This window comes from Schistocerca serialis, chromosome 3, assembly GCF_023864345.2.
Source record: "Schistocerca serialis cubense isolate TAMUIC-IGC-003099 chromosome 3, iqSchSeri2.2, whole genome shotgun sequence".
In the NCBI taxonomy this organism is placed as follows: domain Eukaryota; kingdom Metazoa; phylum Arthropoda; class Insecta; order Orthoptera; family Acrididae; genus Schistocerca; species Schistocerca serialis.
In genome coordinates this window covers 199,001,917-199,011,423 of record NC_064640.1, presented here as the reverse complement: position 1 = coordinate 199,011,423, position 9,507 = coordinate 199,001,917, and the positions used below count along the sequence as shown (strand labels likewise).

The window sequence follows — 9,507 nt, the reverse complement described above, 5'->3', positions numbered from 1 at the left end:
TACTTGAGGACAATATTATGGAAATGGAAGAGGATGTAGATGAAGATGAAATGGGAGATATGATACTGCGTGAAGAGTTTGACAGAGCACTGAAAGACCTGAGTCGAAACAAGGCCCCCGGAGTAGACAATATTCCATTGGAACTACTGACGGCCGTGGGAGAGCCAGTCCTGACAAAACTCTACCATCTGGTGAGCAAGATGTATGAAACAGGCGAAATACCCTCAGACTTCAAGAAGAATATAATAATTCCAATCCCAAAGAAAGCAGGTGTTGACAGATGTGAAAATTACCGAACTATCAGCTTAATAAGTCACAGCTGCAAAATACTAACACGAATTCTTTACAGACGAATGGAAAAACTAGTAGAAGCCAACCTCGGGGAAGATCAGTTTGGATTCCGTAGAAACACTGGAACACGTGAGGCAATACTGACCTTACGACTTATCTTAGAAGAAAGATTAAGGAAAGGCAAACCTACGTTTCTAGCATTTGTAGACTTAGAGAAAGCTTTTGACAACGTTGACTGGAATACTCTCTTTCAAATTCTAAAGGTGGCAGGGGTAAAATACAGGGAGCGAAAGGCTATTTACAATTTGTACAGAAAGCAGATGGCAGTTATAAGAGTCGAGGGACATGAAAGGGAAGCAATGGTTGGGAAGGGAGTAAGACAGGGTTGTAGCCTCTCCCCGATGTTGTTCAATCTGTATATTGAGCAAGCAATAAAGGAAACAAAAGAAAAATTCGGAGTAGGTATTAAAATTCATGGAGAAGAAATAAAAACTTTGAGGTTTGCCGATGACATTGTAATTCTGTCAGAGACAGCAAAGGACTTGGAAGAGCAGTTGAATGGAATGGACAGTGTCTTGAAAGGAGGATATAAGATGAACATCAACAAAAGCAAAACAAGGATAATGGAATGTAGTCTAATTAAGTCGGGTGATGCTGAGGGAATTAGATTAGGAAATGAGACACTTAAAGTAGTAAAGGAGTTTTGCTATTTGGGGAGCAAAATAACTGATGATGGTCGAAGTAGAGAGGACATAAATTGTAGGCTGGCAATGGCAAGGAAAGCGTTTCTGAAGAAGAGAAATTTGTTAACATCCAGTATTGATTTAAGTGTCAGGAAGTCATTTCTGAAAGTATTCGTATGGAGTGTAGCCATGTATGGAAGTGAAACATGGACGATAAATAGTTTGGACAAGAAGAGAATAGAAGCTTTCGAAATGTGGTGCTACAGAAGAATGCTGAAGATTAGATGGGTAGATCACATAACTAATGAGGAAGTATTGAATAGGATTGGGGAGAAGAGAAGTTTGTGGCACAACTTGACCAGAAGAAGGGATCGGTTGGTAGGACATGTTCTGAGGCATCAAGGGATCACCAATTTAGTATTGGAGGGCAGCGTGGAGGGTAAAAATCGTAGAGGGAGACCAAGAGATGAATACACTAAGCAGATTCAGAAGGATGTAGGTTGCAGTAGGTACTGGGAGATGAAAAAGCTTGCACAGGATAGAGTAGCATGGAGAGCTGCATCAAACCAGTCTCAGGACTGAAGACCACAACAACAACAACATCTTGCGAACCATGGATGGAGGGTATCAGACGGATGCCATATTCCTTGACTTCCGGAAAGCGTTTGACTCGGTGCCCCACTGCAAACTCCTAACTAAGGTACGAGCATATGGGATTGGTTCCCAAATACGTGAGTGGCTCGAACACTTCTCGAGTAATAGAACCCAGTACGTTGTACTCGATGGTGAGTGTTCATCGGAGGTGAGGGTATCATCTGGAGTGCCCCAGGGAAGTGTGGTAGGTCCGCTGTTGTTTTCTATCTACATAAATGATCTTTTGGATAGGGTGGATAGCAATGTGCGGCTGTTTGCTGATGATGCTGTGGTGTACGGGAAGGTGTCGTCGTTGAGTGACTGTAGGAGGATACAAGATGACTTGGACAGGATTTGTGATTGGTGTAAAGAATGGCACCTAACTCTAAATATAGATAAATGTAAATTAATGCAGATGAATAGGAAAAAGAAATCCGTAATATTTGAATACTCCGTTAGTAGTGTAGCGCTTGACACAGTCACGTCGATTAAATATTTGGGCGTAACATTGCAGAGCGATATGAAGTGGGACAAGCATGTAATGGCAGTTGTCGGGAAGGCGGATGGTCATCTTCGGTTCATTGGTAAATTTTTGGGGAGATGTGGTTCATCTGTAAAGGAGACCGCTTATAAAACACTAATAGACCTATTCTTGAGTACTGCTAGAGCGTTTGGGATCCCTATCAGGTCAAATTGAGGGAGAACATAGAAGCAATTCAGAGGCGGGCTGCTAGATTTGTTGCTGGTAGGTTTGATCATCACGTGAGTGTTACGGAAATGCTTCAGGAACTCGGGTGGGAGTCTCTGGAGGAAAAGATGCGTTTTTTTCATGAATCGCTACTGAGGAAATTTAGAGAACCACCATTTGAGGCTGACTGCAGTACAATTTTACTGCCGCCAACTTATATTTCATGGAATGACCACAAAGATAAGATAAGAGAGATTAGAGCTCGTGCAGAGGCATATAGGCAGTCATTTTTCCCTCGTTCTGTTTGGGAGTGGAACAGGGACAGAAGATGCGAGTGGTGGTACGAGGTACCCTCTACCACGCACCGTATGGTGGATTGCGGAGTATGTATGTAGATGTAGATGTATTATAACTGTTTCAAAATGAATGGGACACTTCAGTTAAAGCAGAACATACTAATTTCTCCCTACCATGAGGGAGAGACTAAAAATGAGACTCCTCAACCCGTCGAGTGGATTGATACATCACCTGAATGGCCTAGGCCCGTATGCTATGTATCTATGCAAATTCAAAAGACAGATGAATGATAGCTGCGCCTGCAGGAGTGTGAGCACACAACACATATTGTGCGATTATGCACTTCATGAAGGTGCGACAGGTAATGGCTGACAGGCATTAAGGATATTAAGGGGGGACGTTGATGAAAAACACACACTATTTCAAAAATGCACCAAATCCACAGTTTTGGAGATATGGCAATGAAATTTTGTACCACACTTTACATGAAGTAACAAATTTACATATAAAATCCTTTGATTATATATATTCAAATTTTTGATGAAATTTGAAGTTTTATTTTAAACAAATAATGTATGTTCCTTTCTGTCTGAAAGTATTCAAGAGATTTCTACAAAAATTTCTGTGTTTCATCTCTTTATATGTTGTAAGCTTCTCTCATGAGGTTTTTAGAATAGATCAAATAGGAGAATTTTCATAATTTTTTAATTATAATTCAACAAGTAGAAATCTAAATTCATGCAAACTTCCAAGCACTTTGCCCCATATCTCAGCCTGCAATCAGAATTTCAAAATTTGCTCTTGACACAACGTTTATTAGGTTTACAGAAATATGTGTACAAAACTTCATAATTCTAGCATTCATAGAATCTGAGGAAAAGGTACATAAACCTTAAAAAACAAACTTTTCAGGAAACGCAATTTAAAGTTCAACCTAACTTTTTTCCTTATGTCACTTCTTCAGAAGGCACCACATTTGTACTTTAGGTCGTCTTTCCCTTCAAGGCTTCTCTTCTGTTTTCTTGTTGTCTGTCTTCTTTCCTTTACCAGGTCTTCAACTGACTTTTCAGCTGCAGAGACGCGCTGTAAATCTATTTTTCTCAGGATGTCTTGAGTAAAATTTCCTATCTTGAAGCCCATTCTTTCTAATACCTTCATCCTCCTGACGTTCCCATCATTAAATACAATAACTGCATCATAAGTTGCAATTCTGACAACTGTAGCAGATGCAAATGTGTTTTTGGGGCATCGTTTCCATAGGAGTGAATTTAGAGACTCATTTGGATTTTGGGTTTTGCCATGAACACACTTTTTGAGAAGTGCAGGATCGTCCAAAGATGATCTATAAAACGAAAGAGTATGTATCACGGCCTTCTAGATGTATTCCGCACACGTTTGGTTGAAAGTAATACACAGAATCGTTGTTCACTGAGCTGGTTTTGAAGTGCTGCATCAAAACGTGTGCGTGGCAGGGAGGCCGCGTCACACTTTTAAATAATTTTCAGGCACTTCGAATGCGATTTCAACATTGAAACTTTGGGAACTTATTGTCCATGAGTTGTACTAACAAATAAAAAATAAATCGAAAATGGACATTTTTGTTCAATTTCATCAACGTCCCCGCCTTAAACCCCGAAGCAGCACTGCAGAACGAGTCGGCCTGCGGCATCTTGGACAATATTGCAGTCGCAGTATCCAGGAAGGCCAAGGAAGACCTACTGAGTCATTCAATTCAAGTTGCCATCCCGGCTAAACAGCATACTGTGCAGATTCAGAGAAGAAAACTGAGGGCAGCGACCACCGAATGAAATAATTTCTCAAGAACTGTGTTGATGCAGGTGGACATAGAAGTGTGGACTTTAAAACGTAACAGTGACTGGTGGAATTGCATGTATTACAGTGTAAACGCTGTTGGGGTGCTGCCCAACGCCCAAAGACTCCAGCAGACAATGGCTATTGATGAGGTAGTATGAGGGCGGATCCAGTAGTGGAGACAACCATCTGCAGATTAAACGTACTAAAATAAACGAAAAAAAGAACAGATTCTGTTGTGCTAATAGTAGTATTACTAGTTGGGGAGCTGGTTAAGGGTCTTATTGCAGTTTTGTAGTAGTAGAAGTATTTAAAAAGGTAAAGTATCAGAAATAAATAGTTAACATATAAATCTATTCTCATCCAAAAATGTGCTTTGTATGGCCTATTTTAGCTTTTCAGATAATAGAGTGTAATTGTGAAGAACAAATAATAAATAAATAAAATACGACGCTGTTCACGCCCTGTGCATAACCTACCATGCCTGGTAACAACATAAACAACACCAATGGACACTGGTATCCGTTCAACCTGTCACAGAGAATTGCAATTTTTATCATTTACCTACCCATCCATGGTGCTTACGTGAACGAAGTTATATTGACATTCGACCATATCTTCTGTTTGCTTCACTTTTTTTGTCAGACAGTGTAGTGTACATACAGACTGTCAGTGACACAAGTCGTGGTAAATGTGGCCCAAATCCTAGAATTTACCCTAGCGTTATAACTATAAAGAGGAAACTGTCTTATTTTCTTAACAAAGACTGCCAGAAAATTTTATTATCTTGCAAAAAGGGTTCCAGATTTGTTTGTTGCGTAATTTTGTAATAATAAAATCATATTTTCATGATATCAATAATCTAAAAGTTACTTTATTCTGTTAGTATTATTCAACAAGTCCGCCTGGTTATCTGGGTGGTAACGTGCTTGCCTCCCACCCTCTGGGCCCGGGTTCGATCTCCGGCCGGGTTGGAGATTTCCTCCGCTCGTGGACTGGGTGCTGTGTTATCCTCATTATCGGCCTCAAGTCAGCTATCTAAAAAAAAGTGGGACTGCAGATTATTTCCTTTGGGTAGTTTAGATGTTGCATTACTCAGAACCATATTTGGCTCCATAGATTTCTCATGAAATTTTTAATGTAGAAAGTTAATTAGTCACTGAACTTTTGGTTTCATTTTAATTATTAATTTACTCATTAAGAAGTGTGTTCGAATTGGACTGGCAGCCGTAACGTTACTTTGCTATAACTCGCAATTACAGTTTTATGTAACCTAACAGAAACTTTTTGCTATCCGCATCGGTTTTTTAGGCTGCTTCTGAGAATGACAATTAAGTCAAAGTCCAAGTGTCTATGTTACCAATTAATAACACGACTTTTACCTGAAAATTTAGTAAAATAAAGACCCACACAAAAAATGGTTCAAATGGCTCTGAGCACTATGGGACTTAACAGCTGTGGTCATCAGTCCCCTAGAACTTGGAACTACTTAAACCTAACTAACCTAAAGACATCACACACATCCATGCCCGAGGCAGGATTCGAACCTGCGACCGTAGCAGTCGCGCGGTTCCGGAGTGCGCGCCTAGAACCGCGAGACCACCGCGGCCGGCAAGACCCACACAACTTGCATAGTGTCGTCTGAGAGACGGTGTTGTACCTCTGCTTCAACTCTTCATCCTTTCTATTGTGCAGTCTAAGGTTAACACGTTTTTATGATGCATGAAGTGTACAGCAATAATAGTGAGTTAAACAGACCATTGCACAAGAATATAGTTATCGTTTTGCTTTAATAACCGAGCATATTTCTCCACAGTTGCGACAGAAACCCCAGCAGGTTTTTTCTCTTAGTGTTCCCGAAATACGTACATACGGAATCTACATACATTGGGAAATATGTACTCATCAGATTTCGTTGTTGTTTAAATTACAAATGTACTTCACCTATTTTAGGGTTACGTACCTGAGTCAGTAAAAAACGAACCCTTGTAGGACCACTGTTTGTCCATCTGTTGTCTGCCTATCTGTCATGATCCCCTTTTTCTCAGGAATAGGCAGAGATATCAAGTTGAAACTTATGTGAAATACACTTCAAATGAGACAGAAGTCGGTAAATTTAAATGAACAGACGAATAAATGATTACAATTTTAGAAAAACTGAATAATTTATTCGAGAGAAAGGACTTCACAAATTGAGCAAGTCGATAACTGTTAGTCCACCTCTGGTCCTTAAGAAAGCAGTTATTCGGCTTGTCACTGATTGATAGAGTTGTCAGACGTCCACCTGGAGGATATCGTGCCAAAATCTGTCCAATTAGCGCGTTGGAGCGTCAAAATTCAGAGATGGTTGGAGGACCATGCTTTTAATGCGCCAAACGTTCTCAATCGGGGAGAGATCCGGCGACCTTGCAAACCAAAGCAGGGATTGACAAGCACGGAGATGTGAATCTTCAGGTTTTGGCGGCGCAAAGACTGTTCCATTAAGTTTCGGGTGTGCAGCCGCAAGAAATCTCCTTCTTATTCTAATATTTCGGCTGTATAGCGTTCAGCCATCTTCAGAGTGAGCCGTAAGACTGCCGCTCCAGTGCTCGCTTCGTCCCTTTATACTGTTGTACCGCGCGACTGCGCATGCGGCCACAGATGCAAATGCGCCAGAGACGTACAGAACACCGGAGGTACACACGACTTTTACAACCTAACAAGTCGGCAGTGGCAGAGCACTGTATTGATAATGGTGACAGTATGTTGAATGACAACGTCGAAATTTTGGCAACTACATCATCATTTTGGGACTCGATAGTAAAGGAGGCAATTGAAATTCGCTTGACGACGAATTTAATTAATAGAGATAGTGGTTTCAATCTTGATAAATCTTGGAATACGGCACTTGCTGTAATAAACTCGCAAAGACGTCGTCACAGTGCAGCTCACAATGATATATCGATATGCCAACACAGATCAACTGCGGAGTCATAGATACAAATTGCGCATTATGCACGTCTCTGCCGCCGACCAACGTCTCTGGCGCATTTGCATCTGTGGCCGCATGCGCAGTCGCGCGGTACAACAGTATCAAGGGACGAAGGGAGCACTGGAGCGGCAGTCTAACGGCTCACTCTGAAGTTGGCTGAACGTTATACAGCCGAAATATTAGAAGAAGAAGGAGATTTCTTGCGGCTGCACACCCGAAACTTAATGGAACAAGCACGAAGACTGCACACCCGAAACTTAATGGAACAAGCACGAAGATAATCAGCAGAAACTCTCGCTGTGCGTGTGCACGTATTATCTTGCCGAAATGTAAGCCTAGGATGGCTTGTCACGAAGGACAACAAAATCGAGCACAAAATATTATTGACGTACTGCTGTGTTATAAGAGTGCTACAGATAATAATCAAAGCGGTCCTGCTATCAAATGAAATGACAGCCCACACCATCGCCCGTGGTTGTCAGGCCGTAAGGCAGGTACGCTACAGCTGTCCGAGGCATCTCCACACACGTATTTGCTGATCATCGGGGCTCAGTTCAACGAGGGGCTCATCGCTGAAGGCAATTCCACCCCAGTGAAGGAGATTCCTGGGTGAAGACGCCCAAATACTGGGTGACACCAAACTGACTGTCACTCACAAGATAGCCTGACAACCAGGAGTGAAGGACTAGGGTGCCATTTCATCCTATACCAGGACTCCTCTTAGAACACGGCGGTATGTCGACGATATTCTACGTGTCGTTTTGTTGCTCTTCGTGGCAAGCCATCCTGGACTTACATTTCACCAAGAGAAAGCCCCCCCCCCCCCCCCCCCCTTGCCTTCGTGCTTGCCAAACCCATTCTTGGCCAGCAATGAATCTCTCCTCAACTGAGAACATTTCGAGCATTATGGGCAGGGCCCTCCAACCAGCTTGGGATTATGACGATCTGACGCTCCACTCAGACAGAATGTGGCATAAAATGCCTCAGGAGAACACCCAAAAATCTATCAATTAGTGTCAAGCCGAGTAATTTCTTGCACAAGGGCCAGAAGTGCACCAATGTGTTATTGACTTGCTGAAATTGTCAAGCTCTTTCTTCGAATAAATCACCCAATTTTTCTGAAACTGTAATAGTTTGTTTCTCCGTACATGTATCTCACATCTACACATTTCCGTCCCATTTGATTAATTCCTTGATGATGTGTCGTTTATTTGCTTTTCTTTTCTTTTTTCCCTCTCCTTAGAGCGTACTAAGGCCCGGTCTCTTGGCAGTGTAAAAAAATCAAGTTCCTAAGTCAATGCAACCAAAATATATGGCTATTTATGTCACATATTTTGATACTCGCGAACTTACTCATCAAAACCTATGGATGAACTATATATGACGGTAGTATCTGTTCACTAAAGAACAGTTATCGTAGATGACCATGCAGCTTTGCTAGAAATGAAATGATAATTAAATGGACACCCTAGCTGCAAACAGGCGTTGATGTACTTCATTGGGGAGATGCTGAAAATGCGTGCCCCGACCGGGACTCGAACCCGGGATCTTCTGCTTACATGGCAGACGCTCTATCCATCTGAGCCACCGAGGGCGCTCCCCGTGTAAGCAGGAGATCCCGGGTTCGAGTCCCGGTCGGGGCACACATTTTCAACATGTCCCCAATGAAGTACATGACGCCTGTTTGCAGCTAGGGCGTCCATTTAATTATCATTTCATTTATAGATGAACTATCTATAAACACAATTAAGTTTATATGTAACCCTCACATGCCATTTGCTAAGCTAAGTATATTATGGCATCATCTGAACTGAATTTGCGTTTAGTATACAACCTTTAAAAATATATACAGTATTACAGTAAAATCGTGGCCTACACCCTTATCTTTTAGGCTTATTATTGCTGTATTTGATTTGTCCTGAGCTGTGGCTAGTTTTTATTTGTCTGTACAAAATGTGACTTACCCTGTTTTTCTGTGGGGTCTTCAGTTGTAAACAACTGTTCTGACAACTATTCAGGAAACAGAGTGCCAATATCTGCAAACTGCGACGTGCATTCCAATAAACACTACCTGATGTCTGGGCTCTGGGGTCATACTTGGTTCAAATGGTTCAAATGGCTCTGAGCACTAT

The 9,507-nt window shown here is 41.7% G+C and overlaps 1 non-coding gene across 1 annotated transcript; it reads right to left on the bottom strand.

Moving 5' to 3' along the window:
* Positions 1–8,895: 8,895 nt before the first annotated feature.
* Trnat-ugu (transfer RNA threonine (anticodon UGU)) lies at positions 8,896–8,970 on the bottom strand. Its single transcript has one exon. It is a non-coding gene; the product is annotated as a tRNA-Thr (tRNA).
* Positions 8,971–9,507: the final 537 nt, after the last annotated feature.